Source organism: Cololabis saira, chromosome 11, assembly GCF_033807715.1.
Source record: "Cololabis saira isolate AMF1-May2022 chromosome 11, fColSai1.1, whole genome shotgun sequence".
Taxonomy (NCBI): Eukaryota; Metazoa; Chordata; class Actinopteri; order Beloniformes; family Belonidae; genus Cololabis; species Cololabis saira.
In genome coordinates this window covers 1,580,964-1,602,088 of record NC_084597.1, presented here as the reverse complement: position 1 = coordinate 1,602,088, position 21,125 = coordinate 1,580,964, and the positions used below count along the sequence as shown (strand labels likewise).

At 31.3% G+C, this 21,125-nt stretch overlaps 1 protein-coding gene across 2 annotated transcripts in view; it reads left to right on the top strand.

Annotated features, from left to right (window-relative positions):
• LOC133454889 (protein zer-1 homolog) overlaps positions 1-21,125 on the top strand; it is a 75,656-nt gene that overhangs the window by 1,127 nt on the left and 53,404 nt on the right. The gene's annotated exons all lie outside the window — the stretch shown is intronic.

The window sequence follows — 21,125 nt, the reverse complement described above, 5'->3', positions numbered from 1 at the left end:
GTAATAAACTAAATAACTGTTCTACTGGTCAACACGTACGTAATAAACTAAATAACTGTTCTACTGGTCAACACGTACGTAATAATAAAATAACTGTTCTACTGGTCAACACGTACGTAATAAACTAAATAACTGTTCTACTGGTCAACACGTACGTAATAATAAAATAACTGTTCTACTGGTCAACACGTACGTTATAAACTAAATAACTGTTCTACTGGTCAACACGTACGTAATAAACTAAATAACTGTTCTACTGGTCAACACGTACGTAATAAAGTAAATAACTGTTCTACTGGTCAACACGTACGTAATAAACTAAATAACTGTTCTACTGGTCAACACGTACGTAATAATAAAATAACTGTTCTACTGGTCAACACGTACGTAATAAACTAAATAACTGTTCTACTGGTCAACACGTACGTAATAAACTAAATAACTGTTCTACTGGTCAACACGTACGTAATAATAAAATAACTGTTCTACTGGTCAACACGTACGTTATAAACTAAATAACTGTTCTACTGGTCAACACGTACGTAATAAACTAAATAACTGTTCTACTGGTCAACACGTACGTAATAAACTAAATAACTGTTCTACTTTTCCATAAAATAAGTAAAAAAATCTGCCAGTGTCGAAATGTCGAGAAAAAAGTTGAAATGTTGAGAAAAAAGTCAAAAATTTTGTGAAAAAGTCGTAATGTCGATAAAAAAAAGGCGAAATGTTGTGAAAAAAGTCGAGAAAAAAAGTCAAAAATGTAAAAAAGTCGAAATGTCGAGAAAAAAGTCGAAATATCGAGAAAAAAGTCGAAATGTTGTGAAAAAAGTTGAAATGTCGAAAAAAAAAGTCAACATTTTGGGAAAAAAGTAGAGAAAAAAAGTCAAAAATGTTGTGAAAAAAGTCGAAATGTCGAGAAAAAAAGTCAAAAATGTTGTGAAAAAAGTCGAAATATCGAGAAAAAAAGTCAAACATTTTGTGAAAAAAGTCGAAATGTTGAGAAAAAAGTCAAAATTTTGTGAAAATAGTGGAGAAAAAAAGTAAAAAATGTTGTGAATAAAAGTTGAAATGTCAAAACAAAAGTCATTACCAGAAAAATAACTTATTTGACTTTTTCACCTGTTTCAAGTAAATTTTCACTTAAAATGAGTAGAAAAAGTAGAAAACTAAATAACTGTTCTACTGGTCAACACGTACGTAATAAACTAAATAACTGTTCTACTGGTCAACACGTACGTAATAAACTAAATAACTGTTCTACTGGTCAACACGTACGTAATAAACTAAATAACTGTTCTACTGGTCAACACGTACGTTATAAACTAAATAACTGTTCTACTGGTCAACACGTACGTAATAAACTAAATAACTGTTCTACTGGTCAACACGTACGTAATAATAAAATAACTGTTCTACTGGTCAACACGTACGTAATAAACTAAATAACTGTTCTACTGGTCAACACGTACGTAATAAACTAAATAACTGTTCTACTGGTCAACACGTACGTAATAAACTAAATAACTGTTCTACTGGTCAACACGTACGTAATAATAAAATAACTGTTCTACTGGTCAACACGTACGTAATAAACTAAATAACTGTTCTACTGGTCAACACGTACGTAATAAACTAAATAACTGTTCTACTGGTCAACACGTACGTAATAAACTAAATAACTGTTCTACTGGTCAACATGTACGTAATAAACTAAATAACTGTTCTACTGGTCAACACGTACGTAATAAACTAAATAACTGTTCTACTGGTCAACACATACGTAATAAACTAAATAACTGTTCTACTGGTCAACACATACGTAATAAACTAAATAACTGTTCTACTGGTCAACACGTACGTTATAAACTAAATAACTGTTCTACTGGTCAACACGTACGTAATAAACTAAATAACTGTTCTACTGGTCAACACGTACGTAATAAACTAAATAACTGTTCTACTGGTCAACACGTACGTTATAAACTAAATAACTGTTCTACTGGTCAACACGTACGTTATAAACTAAATAACTGTTCTACTGGTCAACACGTATGTAATAAACTAAATAACTGTTCTACTGGTCAACACGTACGTAATAAACTAAATAACTGTTAAAATAACTGTTCTACTGGTCAACACGTACGTAATAAACTAAATAACTTATAGCTGGTCAACACGTACGTAATAATAAAATAACTGTTCTACTGGTCAACACGTACGTAATAAACTAAATAACTTATAGCTGGTCAACACGTACGTAATAATAAAATAACTGTTCTACTGGTCAACACGTACGTAATAAACTAAATAACTGTTAAAATAACTGTTCTACTGGTCAACACGTACGTAATAAACTAAATAACTGTTCTACTGGTCAACACGTACGTAATAAACTAAATAACTGTTCTACTGGTCAACACGTACGTAATAAACTAAATAACTGTTAAAATAACTGTTCTACTGGTCAACACGTACGTAATAAACTAAATAACTGTTCTTCTGGTCAACACGTACGTAATAAACTAAATAACTGTTCTACTGGTCAACACGTACGTAATAATAAAATAACTGTTCTACTGGTCAACACGTACGTAATAAACTAAATAACTGTTCTACTGGTCAACACGTACGTAATAAACTAAATAACTGTTCTACTGGTCAACACGTACGTAATAAACTAAATAACTGTTCTACTGGTCAACACGTACGTAATAAACTAAATAACTGTTCTACTGGTCAACACGTACGTAATAAACTAAATAACTGTTCTACTGGTCAACACGTACGTAATAAACTAAATAACTGTTCTACTGGTCAACACGTACGTAATAAACTAAATAACTGTTCTACTGGTCAACACGTACGTAATAAACTAAATAACTGTTCTACTGGTCAACACGTACGTAATAATAAAATAACTGTTCTACTGGTCAACACGTACGTAATAAACTAAATAACTGTTCTACTGGTCAACACGTACGTAATAAACTAAATAACTGTTCTACTGGTCAACACGTACGTAATAAACTAAATAACTGTTCTACTGGTCAACACGTACGTAATAAACTAAATAACTGTTCTACTGGTCAACACGTACGTAATAAACTAAATAACTGTTCTACTGGTCAACACGTACGTAATAAACTAAATAACTGTTCTACTGGTCAACACGTATGTAATAATAAAATAACTGTTCTACTGGTCAACACGTACGTAATAAACTAAATAACTGTTCTACTGGTCAACACGTACGTAATAAACTAAATAACTGTTCTACTGGTCAACACGTACGTAATAATAAAATAACTGTTCTACTGGTCAACACGTACGTAATAAACTAAATAACTGTTCTACTGGTCAACACGTACGTAATAAACTAAATAACTGTTCTACTGGTCAACACGTACGTAATAAACTAAATAACTGTTCTACTGGTCAACATGTACGTAATAAACTAAATAACTGTTCTACTGGTCAACACGTACGTAATAAACTAAATAACTGTTCTACTGGTCAACACATACGTAATAAACTAAATAACTGTTCTACTGGTCAACACATACGTAATAAACTAAATAACTGTTCTACTGGTCAACACGTACGTTATAAACTAAATAACTGTTCTACTGGTCAACACGTACGTAATAAACTAAATAACTGTTAAAATAACTGTTCTACTGGTCAACACGTACGTTATAAACTAAATAACTGTTCTACTGGTCAACACGTACGTAATAAACTAAATAACTGTTAAAATAACTGTTCTACTGGTCAACACGTACGTAATAAACTAAATAACTGTTCTACTGGTCAACACGTACGTAATAATAAAATAACTGTTCTACTGGTCAACACGTACGTAATAAACTAAATAACTGTTCTACTGGTCAACACGTACGTTATAAACTAAATAACTGTTCTACTGGTCAACACGTACGTTATAAACTAAATAACTGTTCTACTGGTCAACACGTACGTAATAAACTAAATAACTGTTCTACTGGTCAACACGTATGTAATAAACTAAATAACTGTTCTACTGGTCAACACGTACGTAATAAACTAAATAACTGTTCTACTGGTCAACACGTACGTAATAAACTAAATAACTGTTCTACTGGTCAACACGTACGTAATAATAAAATAACTGTTCTACTGGTCAACACGTACGTAATAAACTAAATAACTGTTCTACTGGTCAACACGTACGTAATAAACTAAATAACTGTTCTACTGGTCAACACGTACGTAATAAACTAAATAACTGTTCTACTGGTCAACACGTACGTAATAAACTAAATAACTGTTCTACTGGTCAACACGTACGTTATAATAAAATAACTGTTCTACTGGTCAACACGTACGTAATAAACTAAATAACTGTTCTACTGGTCAACACGTACGTAATAATAAAATAACTGTTCTACTGGTCAACACGTACGTAATAAACTAAATAACTGTTCTACTGGTCAACACGTACGTAATAAACTAAATAACTGTTCTACTGGTCAACACGTACGTAATAAACTAAATAACTGTTCTACTGGTCAACACGTACGTAATAAACTAAATAACTGTTCTACTGGTCAACACGTACGTAATAAACTAAATAACTGTTCTACTGGTCAACACGTACGTAATAAACTAAATAACTGTTCTACTGGTCAACACGTACGTAATAAACTAAATAACTGTTCTACTGGTCAACACGTACGTAATAAACTAAATAACTGTTAAAATAACTGTTCTACTGGTCAACACGTACGTAATAAACTAAATAACTGTTCTACTGGTCAACACGTACGTAATAAACTAAATAACTGTTCTACTGGTCAACACGTACGTTATAAACTAAATAACTGTTCTACTGGTCAACACGTACGTAATAAACTAAATAACTGTTCTACTGGTCAACACGTACGTAATAAACTAAATAACTGTTCTACTGGTCAACACGTACGTAATAATAAAATAACTGTTCTACTGGTCAACACGTATGTAATAAACTAAATAACTGTTCTACTGGTCAACACGTACGTAATAAACTAAATAACTGTTCTACTGGTCAACACGTACGTAATAAACTAAATAACTGTTCTACTGGTCAACACGTACGTAATAATAAAATAACTGTTCTACTGGTCAACACGTACGTAATAAATTAAATAACTGTTCTACTGGTCAACACGTATGTAATAAACTAAATAACTGTTCTACTGGTCAACACGTACGTAATAAACTAAATAACTGTTCTACTGGTCAACACGTACGTTATAAACTAAATAACTGTTAAAATAACTGTTCTACTGGTCAACACGTACGTAATAATAAAATAACTGTTCTACTGGTCAACACGTACGTAATAAACTAAATAACTGTTCTACTGGTCAACACGTACGTAATAAACTAAATAACTGTTCTACTGGTCAACACGTACGTAATAAACTAAATAACTGTTCTACTGGTCAACACGTATGTAATAAACTAAATAACTGTTCTACTGGTCAACACGTACGTAATAAACTAAATAACTGTTCTACTGGTCAACACGTACGTAATAAACTAAATAACTGTTCTACTGGTCAACACGTACGTAATAAACTAAATAACTGTTCTACTGGTCAACACGTACGTAATAAACTAAATAACTGTTCTACTGGTCAACACGTACGTAATAAACTAAATAACTGTTCTACTGGTCAACACGTACGTAATAAACTAAATAACTGTTCTACTGGTCAACACGTACATAATAATAAAATAACTGTTCTACTGGTCAACACGTACGTAAAAATAAAAATAACTGTTCTACTGGTCAACACGTACGTAATAAACTAAATAACTGTTCTACTGGTCAACACGTACGTAATAAACTAAATAACTGTTCTACTGGTCAACACGTACGTAATAAACTAAATAACTGTTCTACTGGTCAACACGTACGTAATAAACTAAATAACTGTTCTACTGGTCAACACGTACGTAATAATAAACTAAATAACTGTTCTACTGGTCAACACGTACGTAATAAACTAAATAACTGTTCTACTGGTCAACACGTACGTAATAAACTAAATAACTGTTCTACTGGTCAACACGTACGTAATAAACTAAATAACTGTTCTACTGGTCAACACGTACGTAATAAACTAAATAACTGTTCTACTGGTCAACACGTACGTAATAAACTAAATAACTGTTCTACTGGTCAACACGTACGTAATAAACTAAATAACTGTTCTACTGGTCAACACGTATGTAATAAACTAAATAACTGTTCTACTGGTCAACACGTACGTAATAAACTAAATAACTGTTCTACTGGTCAACACGTACGTAATAAACTAAATAACTGTTCTACTGGTCAACACGTACGTAATAAACTAAATAACTGTTCTACTGGTCAACACGTACGTAATAAACTAAATAACTGTTAAAATAACTGTTCTACTGGTCAACACGTACGTAATAAACTAAATAACTGTTCTACTGGTCAACACGTACGTAATAAACTAAATAACTGTTCTACTGGTCAACACGTATGTAATAAACTAAATAACTGTTCTACTTTTCTATGAAATAAGTAGAAAAATCTGCCAGAGTCGAAATGTCGAGAAAAAAGTCGAAATGTTGTGAAAAAAGTAAAAAAAATTGTGAAAAAAGTCGTAATGTTGAGAAAAAAAAGGCGAGATGTTGTGAAAAGGGTCGAGAAAAAAAGTCAAAAATGTAAAAAAAGTCGATATGTCGAAAAAAGTCGAAATGTCGAGAAAAAAGTCAGAAAAAAGTCAAAATTTTGTGAAAAAAGTCGAGAAAAAAAGTCAAAAATGTTGTGAAAAAGTCGAAATGTTGAGAAAAAAGTCGAAATGTTGAGAAAAAAGTTGAAATGTTGAGAAAAACAGTCAAAATTTTGTGAAAAAAGTCGAGAAAAAAAGTCAAAAATGTTGTGAAAAAAGTCGAGAAAAAAAGTCAAAAATGTGAAAAAAGTCGTAATGTTGAGAAAAAAAAGGCGAGATGTTGTGAAAAAAGTCGAGAAAAAAAGTCAAAAATGTAAAAAAAGTCGAAATGTCGAAAAAAGTCGAAATGTCGAGAAAAAAGTCAGAAAAAAGTCAAAATTTTGTGAAAAAAGTCGAGAAAAAAAGTCAAAAATGTGAAAAAGTCGAAATGTTGAGAAAAAAGTCGAAATGTTGTGAAAAAAGTCAAAAATGTTGTGAAAAAAGTCGAAATGTTGAGAAAAAAGTCGAAATGTTGAGAAAAACAGTCAAAATTTTGTGAAAAAAGTCGAGAAAAAAAGTCAAAAATGTGAAAAAAGTCGAAATGTTGAGAAAAAAGTCAAAATTTTGTGAAAATAGTGGAGAAAAAAAGTCAAAAATGTTGTGAATAAAAGTTGAAATGTCAAAACAAAAGTCATTACCAGAAAAATAACTTATTTGACTTTTTCACCTGTTTCAAGTAAATTTTCACTTAAAATGAGTAGAAAAAGTAGAAAACTTCTTCCTGCCCAGCGAAATCTGCGACAAGCTGGTCAACACGTACGTAATAAACTAAATAACTGTTAAAATAACTGTTCTACTGGTCAACACGTACGTAATAAACTAAATAACTGTTCTACTGGTCAACACGTACGTAATAAACTAAATAACTGTTCTACTGGTCAACACGTACGTAATAAACTAAATAACTGTTCTACTGGTCAACACGTACGTAATAATAAAATAACTGTTCTACTGGTCAACACGTACGTAATAAACTAAATAACTGTTCTACTGGTCAACACGTACGTAATAAACTAAATAACTGTTCTACTGGTCAACACGTACGTTATAAACTAAATAACTGTTCTACTGGTCAACACGTACGTAATAAACTAAATAACTGTTCTACTGGTCAACACGTACGTAATAAACTAAATAACTGTTCTACTGGTCAACACGTACGTAATAAACTAAATAACTGTTCTACTGGTCAACACGTACGTAATAAACTAAATAACTGTTCTACTGGTCAACACGTACGTAATAAACTAAATAACTGTTCTACTGGTCAACACGTACGTTATAAACTAAATAACTGTTCTACTGGTCAACACGTACGTAATAAACTAAATAACTGTTCTACTGGTCAACACGTACGTAATAAACTAAATAACTGTTCTACTGGTCAACACGTACGTAATAAACTAAATAACTGTTCTACTGGTCAACACGTACGTAATAATAAAATAACTGTTCTACTGGTCAACACGTACGTAATAATAAAATAACTGTTCTACTGGTCAACATGTACGTAATAAACTAAATAACTGTTCTACTGGTCAACACGTATGTAATAAACTAAATAACTGTTCTACTGGTCAACACGTACGTAATAAACTAAATAACTGTTAAAATAACTGTTCTACTGGTCAACACGTACGTTATAAACTAAATAACTGTTAAAATAACTGTTCTACTGGTCAACACGTACGTAATAATAAAATAACTGTTCTACTGGTCAACACGTATGTAATAAACTAAATAACTGTTCTACTGGTTAACACGTACGTAATAAACTAAATAACTGTTCTACTGGTCAACACGTACGTAATAAACTAAATAACTGTTCTACTGGTCAACACGTACGTAATAAACTAAATAACTGTTCTACTGGTCAACACGTACGTAATAAACTAAATAACTGTTCTACTGGTCAACACGTACGTAATAATAAAATAACTGTTCTACTGGTCAACACGTACGTAATAAACTAAATAACTGTTCTACTGGTCAACACGTACGTAATAAACTAAATAACTGTTCTACTGGTCAACACGTACGTAATAATAAAATAACTGTTCTACTGGTCAACACGTACGTAATAAACTAAATAACTGTTCTACTGGTCAACACGTACGTTATAAACTAAATAACTGTTCTACTGGTCAACACGTACGTAATAAACTAAATAACTGTTCTACTGGTCAACACGTACGTAATAAACTAAATAACTGTTCTACTGGTCAACACGTACGTAATAAACTAAATAACTGTTCTACTGGTCAACACGTACGTAATAATAAAATAACTGTTCTACTGGTCAACACGTACGTAATAATAAAATAACTGTTCTACTGGTCAACATGTACGTAATAAACTAAATAACTGTTCTACTGGTCAACACGTATGTAATAAACTAAATAACTGTTCTACTGGTCAACACGTACGTAATAAACTAAATAACTGTTAAAATAACTGTTCTACTGGTCAACACGTACGTAATAATAAAATAACTGTTCTACTGGTCAACACGTATGTAATAAACTAAATAACTGTTCTACTGGTTAACACGTACGTAATAAACTAAATAACTGTTCTACTGGTCAACACGTACGTAATAAACTAAATAACTGTTCTACTGGTCAACACGTACGTAATAAACTAAATAACTGTTCTACTGGTCAACACGTACGTAATAAACTAAATAACTGTTCTACTGGTCAACACGTACGTAATAATAAAATAACTGTTCTACTGGTCAACACGTACGTAATAAACTAAATAACTGTTCTACTGGTCAACACGTACGTAATAATAAAATAACTGTTCTACTGGTCAACACGTACGTAATAAACTAAATAACTGTTCTACTGGTCAACACGTACGTAATAATAAAATAACTGTTCTACTGGTCAACACGTACGTTATAAACTAAATAACTGTTCTACTGGTCAACACGTACGTAATAAACTAAATAACTGTTCTACTTTTCTATGAAATAAGTAAAAAAATCTGCCAGTGTCGAAATGTCGAGAAAAAAGTTGAAATGTTGAGAAAAAAGTCAAAAATTTTGTGAAAAAAGTCGTAATGTCGAGAAAAAAAGGCGAAATGTTGTGAAAAAAGTCGAGAAAAAAAGTCAAAAATGTAAAAAAGTCGAAATGTCGAGAAAAAAGTCGAAATATCGAGAAAAAAGTCAACATTTTGGCAAAAAAGTAGAGAAAAAAAGTCAAACATTTTGTGAAAAAAGTCGAAATGTTGAGAAAAAAGTCAAAATTTTGTGAAAATAGTGGAGAAAAAAAGTCAAAAATGTTGTGAAAAAAGTCGAAATGTTGTGAAAAAAGTCGTAATGTTGTGAAAAAAGTCGAAATGTCGAGAAAAAAAGTCATTACGAGAAAAATAACTTATTTGACTTTTTCACCTGTTTCAAGTAAATTTTCACTTAAAATGAGTAGAAAAAGTAGAAAACTTCTTCCTGCCCAGCGAAATCTGCGACAAGCTGGTCAACACGTACGTAATAAACTAAATAACTGTTCTACTGGTCAACACGTACGTAATAAACTAAATAACTGTTCTACTGGTCAACACGTACGTAATAAACTAAATAACTGTTCTACTGGTCAACACGTACGTAAAAAACATAAAAAATAACTTATAGCTGGTCAACACGTACGTAATAAACTAAATAACTGTTCTACTGGTCAACACGTACGTAATAAACTAAATAACTGTTCTACTGGTCAACACGTACGTATTAAACTAAATAACTGTTCTACTGGTCAACACGTACGTAATAATAAAATAACTGTTCTACTGGTCAACACATACGTAATAAACTAAATAACTGTTCTACTGGTCAACACGTACGTAATAATAAAATAACTGTTCTACTGGTCAACACGTACGTTATAAACTAAATAACTGTTCTACTGGTCAACACGTACGTAATAATAAAATAACTGTTCTACTGGTCAACACGTATGTAATAAACTAAATAACTGTTCTACTGGTCAACACGTACGTAATAAACTAAATAACTGTTCTACTGGTCAACACGTACGTAATAAACTAAATAACTGTTCTACTGGTCAACACGTACGTAATAATAAAATAACTGTTCTACTGGTCAACACGTACGTAATAAACTAAATAACTGTTCTACTGGTCAACACGTACGTAATAAACTAAATAACTGTTCTACTGGTCAACACGTACGTAATAATAAAATAACTGTTCTACTGGTCAACACGTACGTAATAAACTAAATAACTGTTCTACTGGTCAACACGTACGTAATAAACTAAATAACTGTTCTACTGGTCAACACGTACGTAATAAACTAAATAACTGTTCTACTGGTCAACACGTACGTAATAAACTAAATAACTGTTCTACTGGTCAACACGTACGTAATAATAAAATAACTGTTCTACTGGTCAACACGTACGTAATAAACTAAATAACTGTTCTACTGGTCAACACGTACGTAATAATAAAATAACTGTTCTACTGGTCAACACGTACGTAATAAACTAAATAACTGTTCTACTGGTCAACACGTACGTAATAAACTAAATAACTGTTCTACTGGTCAACACGTACGTAATAAACTAAATAACTGTTCTACTGGTCAACACGTACGTAATAAACTAAATAACTGTTCTACTGGTCAACACGTACGTAATAAACTAAATAACTGTTCTACTGGTCAACACGTACGTAATAAACTAAATAACTGTTCTACTTTTCTATGAAATAAGTAGAAAAATCTGCCAGAGTCGAAATGTCGAGAAAAAAGTCGAAATGTCGAGAAAAAAAGGCGAGATGTTGTGAAAAAAGTCGAGAAAAAAAGTCAAAAATGTAAAAAAAGTCGAAATGTCGAAAAAAGTTGAAATGTCGAGAAAAAAGTCAGAAAAAAGTCAAAATTTTGTGAAAAAAGTCGAGAAAAAAAGTCAAAAATGTTGTGAAAAAGTCGAAATGTTGAGAAAAAAGTAAAAAATTTGCGAAAAAACTTAAAATGTTGAGAAAAAAATCGAAATGTTGAGAAAAAAGTTGAAATGTTGAGAAAAACAGTCAAAATTTTGTGAAAAAAGTCGAGAAAAAAAGTCAAAAATGTTGTGAAAAAAGTCGAAATGTCGAGAAAAAAGTCGAAATATCGAGAAAAAAAGTCAAAATTTTGTGAAAAAAGTTGAGAAAAAAAGTCAAAAATGTGAAAAAAGTCGAAATGTTGAGAAAAAAGTCAAAATTTTGTGAAAATAGTGGAGAAAAAAAGTAAAAAATGTTGTGAATAAAAGTTGAAATGTCAAAACAAAAGTCATTACCAGAAAAATAACTTATTTGACTTTTTCACCTGTTTCAAGTAAATTTTCACTTAAAATGAGTAGAAAAAGTAGAAAACGAAATAACTGTTCTACTGGTCAACACGTACGTAATAAACTAAATAACTGTTCTACTGGTCAACACGTACGTAATAAACTAAATAACTGTTCTACTGGTCAACACGTACGTAATAAACTAAATAACTGTTCTACTGGTCAACACGTACGTAATAAACTAAATAACTGTTCTACTGGTCAACACGTACGTAATAAACTAAATAACTGTTCTACTGGTCAACACGTACGTAATAAACTAAATAACTGTTCTACTGGTCAACACGTACGTAATAAACTAAATAACTGTTCTACTGGTCAACACGTACGTAATAAACTAAATAACTGTTCTACTGGTCAACACGTACGTAATAAACTAAATAACTGTTCTACTGGTCAACACGTACGTTATAAACTAAATAACTGTTCTACTGGTCAACACGTACGTAATAATAAAATAACTGTTCTACTGGTCAACACGTACGTAATAAACTAAATAACTGTTCTACTGGTCAACACGTACGTAATAAACTAAATAACTGTTCTACTGGTCAACACGTACGTAATAATAAAATAACTGTTCTACTGGTCAACACGTACGTAATAAACTAAATAACTGTTCTACTGGTCAACACGTACGTAATAAACTAAATAACTGTTAAAATAACTGTTCTACTGGTCAACACGTACGTTATAAACTAAATAACTGTTAAAATAACTGTTCTACTGGTCAACACGTACGTAATAATAAAATAACTGTTCTACTTTTCTATGAAATAAGTAGAAAAATCTGCCAGAGTCGAAATGTCGAGAAAAAAGTTGAAATGTTGAGAAAAAAGTCGAAATGTTGTGAAAAAAGTCGTAATGTCGAGAAAAAAAAGGCGAGATGTTGTGAAAAAAGTCGAGAAAAAAAGTCAAAAATGTAAAAAAAGTCGAAATGTCGAAAAAGTCAAAATGTCGAGAAAAAAGTCAGAAAAAAAGTCAAAATTTTGTGAAAAAAGTCGAGAAAAAAAGTCAAAAATGTTGTGAAAAAGTCGAAATGTTGAGAAAAAAGTCGAAATGTTGTGAAAAAAGTCAAAAATGTTGTGAAAAAAGTCGTAATGTCGAGAAAAAAAGACGAAATGTTGTGAAAAAAGTCGAAATGTCGAGAAAAAAGTAAAAATTTTGCGAAAAAACTTAAAATGTTGAGAAAAAAATCGAAATGTTGAGAAAAAAGTTGAAATGTTGAGAAAAACAGTCAAAATTTTGTGAAAAAAGTTGAGAAAAAAAGTCAGAAATGTGAAAAAAGTCGAAATGTTGAGAAAAAAGTCAAAATTTTGTGAAAATAGTGGAGAAAAAAAGTAAAAAATGTTGTGAATAAAAGTTGAAATGTCAAAACAAAAGTCATTACCAGAAAAATAACTTATTTGACTTTTTCACCTGTTTCAAGTAAATTTTCACTTAAAATGAGTAGAAAAAGTAGAAAACTTCTTCCTGCCCAGCGAAATCTGCGACAAGCTGGTCAACACGTACGTAATAAACTAAATAACTGTTAAAATAACTGTTCTACTGGTCAACACGTACGTAATAAACTAAATAACTGTTCTACTGGTCAACACGTACGTAATAAACTAAATAACTGTTCTACTGGTCAACACGTACGTAATAAACTAAATAACTGTTCTACTGGTCAACACGTACGTAATAATAAAATAACTGTTCTACTGGTCAACACGTACGTAATAAACTAAATAACTGTTCTACTGGTCAACACGTACGTAATAAACTAAATAACTGTTCTACTGGTCAACACGTACGTAATAAACTAAATAACTGTTCTACTGGTCAACACGTACGTAATAAACTAAATAACTGTTCTACTTTTCTATGAAATAAGTAGAAAAATCTGCCAGAGTCGAAATGTCGAGAAAAAAGTCGAAATGTTGAGAAAAAAGTAAAAAAAATTGTGAAAAAAGTCGTAATGTCGAGAAAAAAAAGGCGAGATGTTGTGAAAAAAGTCGAGAAAAAAAGTCAAAAATGTAAAAAAAAGTCGAAATGTCGAGAAAAAAGTCAGAAAAAAAGTCAAAATTTTGTGAAAAAAGTCGAGAAAAAAAGTCAAAAATGTTGTGAAAAAGTCGAAATGTTGAGAAAAAAGTAAAAATTTTGCGAAAAAACTTAAAATGTTGAGAAAAAAATCGAAATGTTGAGAAAAAAGTCGAAATATCGAGAAAAAAAGTCAAAATTTTGTGAAAAAAGTTGAGAAAAAAAGTCAAAAATGTGAAAAAAGTCGAAATGTTGAGAAAAAAGTCAAAATTTTGTGAAAAAACTTAAAATGTTGTGAAAAAGGTTGAAATGTCGAGAAAAAAGTCGAAATATCGAGAAAAAAAGTCAAAATTTTGTGAAAAAAGTCGAGAAAAAAAGTCAAAAATGTGAAAAAAGTCGAAATGTTGAGAAAAAAGTCAAAATTTTGTGAAAATAGTGGAGAAAAAAAGTAAAAAATGTTGTGAATAAAAGTTGAAATGTCAAAACAAAAGTCATTACCAGAAAAATAACTTATTTGACTTTTTCACCTGTTTCAAGTAAATTTTCACTTAAAATGAGTAGAAAAAGTAGAAAACTTCTTCCTGCCCAGCGATAACTGTTCTACTGGTCAACACGTACGTAATAAATTAAATAACTGTTCTACTGGTCAACACGTACGTAATAAACTAAATAACTGTTCTACTGGTCAACACGTACGTAATAAACTAAATAACTGTTCTACTGGTCAACACGTACGTTATAAACTAAATAACTGTTCTACTGGTCAACACGTACGTAATAAACTAAATAACTGTTCTACTGGTCAACACGTACGTAATAATAAAATAACTGTTCTACTGGTCAACACGTACGTAATAAACTAAATAACTGTTCTACTGGTCAACACGTACGTAATAAACTAAATAACTGTTCTACTGGTCAACACGTACGTAATAAACTAAATAACTGTTCTACTGGTCAACACGTACGTAATAAACTAAATAACTGTTCTACTGGTCAACACGTACGTAATAAACTAAATAACTGTTCTACTGGTCAACACGTACGTAATAAACTAAATAACTGTTCTACTGGTCAACACGTACGTAATAAACTAAATAACTGTTCTACTGGTCAACACGTACGTTATAAACTAAATAACTGTTCTACTGGTCAACACGTACGTAATAAACTAAATAACTGTTCTACTGGTCAACACGTACGTAATAAACTAAATAACTGTTCTACTGGTCAACACGTACGTAATAATAAAATAACTGTTCTACTGGTCAACACGTACGTAATAAACTAAATAACTGTTCTACTGGTCAACACGTACGTAATAATAAAATAACTGTTCTACTGGTCAACACGTACGTAATAAACTAAATAACTGTTCTACTAGTCAACACGTACGTAATAAACTAAATAACTGTTCTACTGGTCAACACGTACGTAATAAACTAAATAACTGTTCTACTAGTCAACACGTACGTAATAAACTAAATAACTGTTCTACTGGTCAACACGTACGTAATAAACTAAATAACTGTTCTACTGGTCAACACGTACGTAATAAACTAAATAACTGTTCTACTGGTCAACACGTACGTAATAAACTAAATAACTGTTCTACTGGTCAACACGTACGTAATAAACTAAATAACTGTTCTACTGGTCAACACGTACGTAATAAACTAAATAACTGTTCTACTGGTCAACACGTACGTAATAAACTAAATAACTGTTCTACTGGTCAACACGTACGTAATAAACTAAATAACTGTTCTACTGGTCAACACGTACGTAATAAACTAAATAACTGTTCTACTGGTCAACACGTACGTAATAATAAAATAACTGTTCTACTGGTCAACACGTACGTAATAAACTAAATAACTGTTCTACTGGTCAACACGTACGTAATAATAAAATAACTGTTCTACTGGTCAACACGTACGTAATAAACTAAATAACTGTTAAAATAACTGTTCTACTGGTCAACACGTACGTAAAAAACATAAAATAACTGTTCTACTGGTCAACACGTACGTAATAATAAAATAACTGTTCTACTGGTCAACACGTACGTAATAAACTAAATAACTGTTAAAATAACTGTTCTACTGGTCAACACGTACGTAAAAAACATAAAATAACTGTTCTACTGGTCAACACGTACGTAATAATAAAATAACTGTTCTACTGGTCAACACGTACGTAATAATAAAATAACTGTTCTACTGGTCAACACGTACGTAATAAACTAAATAACTGTTCTACTGGTCAACACGTACGTAATAAACTAAATAACTGTTCTACTGGTCAACACGTACGTAATAAACTAAATAACTGTTCTACTGGTCAACACGTACGTAATAATAAAATAACTGTTCTACTGGTCAACACGTACGTAATAAACTAAATAACTGTTCTACTGGTCAACACGTACGTAATAATAAAATAACTGTTCTACTGGTCAACACGTACGTAATAATAAAATAACTGTTCTACTGGTCAACACGTACGTAATAATAAAATAACTTCTACTGGTCAACACGTACGTAATAAACTAAATAACTGTTCTACTGGTCAACACGTACGTAATAAACTAAATAACTGTTCTACTGGTCAACACGTACGTAATAAACTAAATAACTGTTCTACTGGTCAACACGTACGTAATAAACTAAATAACTGTTCTACTGGTCAACACGTACGTTATAAACTAAATAACTGTTCTACTGGTCAACACGTACGTAATAAACTAAATAACTGTTCTACTGGTCAACACGTACGTAATAATAAAATAACTGTTCTACTGGTCAACACGTACGTAATAAACTAAATAACTGTTCTACTGGTCAACACGTACGTAATAAACTAAATAACTGTTCTACTGGTCAACACGTACGTAATAAACTAAATAACTGTTCTACTGGTCAACACGTACGTAATAAACTAAATAACTGTTCTACTGGTCAACACGTACGTAATAAACTAAATAACTGTTAAAATAACTGTTCTACTGGTCAACACGTACGTAATAAACTAAATAACTGTTCTACTGGTCAACACGTACGTAATAAACTAAATAACTGTTCTACTGGTCAACACGTACGTAATAAACTAAATAACTGTTCTACTGGTCAACACGTACGTAATAAACTAAATAACTGTTAAAATAACTGTTCTACTGGTCAACACGTACGTAATAAACTAAATAACTGTTCTACTGGTCAACACGTACGTAATAATAAAATAACTGTTCTACTGGTCAACACGTACGTAATAATAAAATAACTGTTCTACTGGTCAACACGTACGTAATAAACTAAATAACTGTTCTACTGGTCAACACGTACGTAATAAACTAAATAACTGTTCTACTGGTCAACACGTACGTAATAAACTAAATAACTGTTCTACTTTTCTATGAAATAAGTAAAAAAATCTGCCAGTGTCGAAATGTTGAGAAAAAAGTTGAAATGTCGAAAAAAAAAGTCAACATTTTGGCAAAAAAGTAGAGAAAAAAAGTCAAAAATGTTGTGAAAAAAGTCGAAATGTTGAGAAAAAAGTCAAAATTTTGTGAAAATAGTGGAGAAAAAAAGTCAAAAATGTTGTGAATAAAAGTTGAAATGTCAAAACAAAAGTCATTACCAGAAAAATAACTTATTTGACTTTTTCACCTGTTTCAAGTAAATTTTCACTTAAAATGAGTAGAAAAAGTAGAAAACGAAATAACTGTTCTAGCTGGTCAACACGTACGTAATAAACTAAATAACTGTTCTACTGGTCAACACGTACGTAATAAACTAAATAACTGTTCTACTGGTCAACACGTACGTAATAAACTAAATAACTGTTCTACTGGTCAACACGTACGTAATAATAAAATAACTGTTCTACTGGTCAACACGTACGTAATAAACTAAATAACTGTTCTACTGGTCAACACGTACGTAATAAACTAAATAACTGTTCTACTGGTCAACACGTACGTAATAAACTAAATAACTGTTCTACTGGTCAACACGTACGTAATAAACTAAATAACTGTTCTACTGGTCAACACGTACGTAATAATAAAATAACTGTTCTACTGGTCAACACGTACGTAATAAACTAAATAACTGTTCTACTGGTCAACACGTACGTAATAAACTAAATAACTGTTCTACTGGTCAACACGTACGTAATAATAAAATAACTGTTCTACTGGTCAACACGTACGTAATAAACTAAATAACTGTTCTACTGGTCAACACGTACGTAATAAACTAAATAACTGTTCTACTGGTCAACACGTACGTAATAAACTAAATAACTGTTCTACTGGTCAACACGTACGTAATAAACTAAATAACTGTTCTACTGGTCAACACGTACGTAATAAACTAAATAACTGTTCTACTGGTCAACACGTACGTAATAATAAAATAACTGTTCTACTGGTCAACACGTACGTAATAAACTAAATAACTGTTCTACTGGTCAACACGTACGTAATAAACTAAATAACTGTTCTACTGGTCAACACGTACGTAATAAACTAAATAACTGTTCTACTGGTCAACACGTACGTAATAAACTAAATAACTGTTCTACTGGTCAACACGTACGTAATAAACTAAATAACTGTTCTACTGGTCAACACGTACGTAATAATAAAATAACTGTTCTACTGGTCAACACGTACGTAATAAACTAAATAACTGTTCTACTGGTCAACACGTACGTAATAAACTAAATAACTGTTCTACTGGTCAACACGTACGTTATAAACTAAATAACTGTTCTACTGGTCAACACGTACGTAATAAACTAAATAACTGTTCTACTGGTCAACACGTACGTAATAAACTAAATAACTGTTCTACTGGTCAACACGTACGTTATAAACTAAATAACTGTTCTACTGGTCAACACGTACGTAATAAACTAAATAACTGTTCTACTGGTCAACACGTACGTAATAAACTAAATAACTGTTCTACTGGTCAACACGTACGTAATAAACTAAATAACTGTTCTACTGGTCAACACGTACGTAATAAACTAAATAACTGTTCTACTGGTCAACACGTACGTAATAAACTAAATAACTGTTCTACTTTTCTACGAAATAAGTAGAAAAATCTGCCAGAGTCGAAATGTCGAGAAAAAAGTCGAAATGTTGTGAAAAAAGTAAAAAAAATTGTGAAAAAAGTCGTAATGTCGAGAAAAAAAAGGCGAGATGTTGTGAAAAAAGTCGAGAAAAAAAGTCAAAAATGTAAAAAAAGTCGAAATGTCGAAAAAAGTCGAAATGTCGAGAAAAAAGTCCGAAAAAAAGTCAAAATTTTGTGAAAAAAGTCGAGAAAAAAAGTCAAAAATGTTGTGAAAAAGTCGAAATGTTGTGAAAAAAGTCAAAAATGTTGTGAAAAAAGTCGTAATGTCGAGAAAAAAAGGCGAAATGTTGTGAAAAAAGTCGAAATGTCGAGAAAAAAGTAAAAATTTTGCGAAAAAACTTAAAATGTTGAGAAAAAAATCGAAATGTTGAGAAAAAAGTTGAAATGTTGAGAAAAACAGTCAAAATTTTGTGAAAAAAGTCGAGAAAAAAAGTCAAAAATGTGAAAAAAGTCGAAATGTTGAGAAAAAAGTCAAAATTTTGTGAAAATAGTGGAGAAAAAAAGTAAAAAATGTTGTGAATAAAAGTTGAAATGTCAAAACAAAAGTCATTACCAGAAAAATAACTTATTTGACTTTTTCACCTGTTTCAAGTAAATTTTCACTTAAAATGAGTAGAAAAAGTAGAAAACTAAATAACTGTTCTAGCTGGTCAACACGTACGTAATAAACTAAATAACTGTTCTACTGGTCAACACGTACGTAATAAACTAAATAACTGTTCTACTGGTCAACACGTACGTAATAATAAAATAACTGTTCTACTGGTCAACACGTACGTAATAAACTAAATAACTGTTCTACTGGTCAACACGTACGTTATAAACTAAATAACTGTTCTACTGGTCAACACGTACGTAATAAACTAAATAACTGTTCTACTGGTCAACACGTACGTAATAAACTAAATAACTGTTCTACTGGTCAACACGTACGTAATAAACTAAATAACTGTTCTACTGGTCAACACGTACGTAATAAACTAAATAACTGTTCTACTGGTCAACACGTACGTAATAAACTAAATAACTGTTCTACTGGTCAACACGTACGTAATAAACTAAATAACTGTTCTACTGGTCAACACGTACGTAATAAACTAAATAACTGTTCTACTGGTCAACACGTACGTAATAATAAAATAACTGTTCTACTGGTCAACACGTACGTAATAAACTAAATAACTGTTCTACTGGTCAACACGTACGTAATAAACTAAATAACTGTTCTACTGGTCAACACGTACGTAATAATAAAATAACTGTTCTACTGGTCAACACGTACGTAATAAACTAAATAACTGTTCTACTGGTCAACACGTACGTAATAAACTAAATAACTGTTCTACTGGTCAACACGTACGTAATAATAAAATAACTGTTCTACTGGTCAACACGTATGTAATAAACTAAATAACTGTTCTACTGGTCAACACGTACGTAATAAACTAAATAACTGTTCTACTGGTCAACACGTACGTAATAAACTAAATAACTGTTCTACTGGTCAACACGTACGTTATAAACTAAATAACTGTTCTACTGGTCAACACGTACGTAATAAACTAAATAACTGTTCTACTGGTCAACACGTACGTAATAAACTAAATAACTGTTCTACTGGTCAACACGTACGTAATAAACTAAATAACTGTTCTACTGGTCAACACGTACGTAATAAACTAAATAACTGTTCTACTGGTCAACACGTACGTAATAAACTAAATAACTGTTCTACTTTTCTATGAAATAAGTAGAAAAATCTGCCAGAGTCGAAATGTCGAGAAAAAAGTCGAAATGTTGAGAAAAAAGTCGAAATGTCGAGAAAAAAAAGG